Genomic DNA, 2,183 nt, shown 5'->3' with positions numbered 1-2,183 from the left:
CCTCTCGGCTCCTCTCGGCTCCTCGGCTTCTCTCCGGGATGAGGGCTGGATTAGTGACGTCAGCCGAGGGGCGGGGCTAGTCCACCTACAAGAGAAACGTCACAGTTTATTAACCAATAGATCAGTTCCACTATTTTCTATTTCTTTCTGTCTTTCTTTCTATATTTAAAGTTTCCTACAGTTCTGTATTTAGGGTTAACCTCATTGAAGAACACTTTCCACTGCAAACATCTAAACAACAACAACAACAACAACAACCAGACAGAAGTTTACTGCGATCCTATTGGCTCTGAGTCATCTGATCAATCCTATTGGCTCTGAGTGATCTGATCGATCCTATTGGCTCTGAGTCTGATCGATCCTATTGCGATCCTATTCATTCATTCATTTATTCATTAATTCATTCATTCAATTGTTCATTCATTCATTCATTCATTTATTCATTCATTCATTCATTTATTCATTCATTCATTCATTTATTCGTTCGTTCATTCATTCAATCATTCAATCATTCAATCATTCATTCATTAATTAATTCATTCATTCATTCATTCATTCATTAATTCATTCATTCATTCAATCGTTCATTCATTCATTCATTCGTTCATTCATTCATTTGTTCATTCGTTCAATCGTTCATTCATTCGTTCGTTCATTCATTCATTCGTTCATTCATTCATTCGTTCATTCATTCATTCATTCATTAAATGTTCACACTGAATCTAATATAGAATTGGATATTGATGAGCAGAAACCAACTGCTACTGTAGAGCTGGATTATTGGTAAAGTAATAGATTACTGTAGTGTAGAGCTGGATTATTGGTAAAGTAATAGATTACTGTACTGTAGAGCTGGATTATTGGTAAAGTAATAGATTACTGTAGTGTAGAGCTGGATTATTGGTAAAGTAATAGATTACTGTGGTGTAGAGCTGGATTATTGGTAAAGTAATAGATTACTGTACTGTAGAGCTGGATTATTGGTAAAGTAATAGATTACTGTAGTGTATCTGGAGTTATTAATCAATCAGCAGTAAAAATCTCAAAGTGAATTAGATCGATCAGACAAAACAAAGTTAATAATTTAATAATTTGAATGTTTTAAACCACTTCTCTCTGGTTCTGTCTCAGTCATTCGACCTCGGTGTCGACAGAGAGAAACATTCATCGGTTTTACACCTCAGTGATAATCTGACAAATATGTGAAGTTTGATTAAAGTCGTTAATCTGCTGCTGTGATTTAATCTCTGTGGGAAACACACACACACACACACACACACACACACACACACACACACACACACACACACACACACACACACACACACACACTTCCTCTGCTACATATAGCTAATAATAACAATAATAATAATAATAATAATAATAATATAATAATAATAATATTAATATATGACCATATATCATATGGTCAATCAGATGATTACACTGTAGAGAAGTTTTACTGTGATTATATGAAAAACCTTTAGACCTTTAATGGACAAAAACACAATAAAAAGCTTCTTTCTGACCCCAAAATGTCTATTTTAATTTTAAATGTATATTGAGTTTGTTCAGTAGTTAAAGTGGTAACACAGAGAGTTTAGACTTTGTGGCCCTCAGCTGGACGTTAGACTGTAACTGCACTAATAACACTCAGTAATAATGACACAAAATACAATTTATTGTGATTATAGATATAAATACTTTTCATGTCTTTTCATTATAATAAAACAAACGGACCAGAAAACCCATTCACTCCCAAAACCCATTCACTCCAATGTATGTGTGTTGCCCACTTGCTGGTAAATTGATGAAAACGGCCGTGTTTTTGTTTTTAAAAGTCTTGGTCATATCAGATTAGAATTAGTTTATTACAAAATGTAGATTGAAACATTACTGTAGACAACTGTTTTGTTTCTTTTACTCGCCTATGTGTTAAAGTTTATCTGTAAAAGATCCTCAATGATGCTATTAACGTCTATAAATGTCCTTAAATTATTGAAAACACCACACTTGCTCATTCACCAACAATGCAGAGATGTCAGTTCTTTATTCCTCCACCAGGAGGCGCTGCCATTGGACCGATGCTGTCCTTACTCTCTTTTACAGTCTCGAGGCCACCAGAGCTTTAGGGGCGTAGAAAGTGAGTGACGTGTAGCAATGGAATGTTGCGTCATCGGCGG

General features: G+C 34.8%; 1 protein-coding gene across 1 annotated transcript in view; it reads left to right on the top strand.

Annotated features, from left to right (window-relative positions):
• Positions 1 to 2,183, top strand: part of dtwd1 (DTW domain containing 1) — a 376,654-nt gene that overhangs the window by 229,322 nt on the left and 145,149 nt on the right. The window lies entirely within an intron of this gene.

This window comes from Trachurus trachurus (assembly GCF_905171665.1).
Source record: "Trachurus trachurus genome assembly, chromosome: 3".
In the NCBI taxonomy this organism is placed as follows: domain Eukaryota; kingdom Metazoa; phylum Chordata; class Actinopteri; order Carangiformes; family Carangidae; genus Trachurus; species Trachurus trachurus.
The sequence above is the reverse complement of the archived record's forward strand: the minus strand, read 5'-3'. Positions and strand labels throughout refer to the sequence as shown.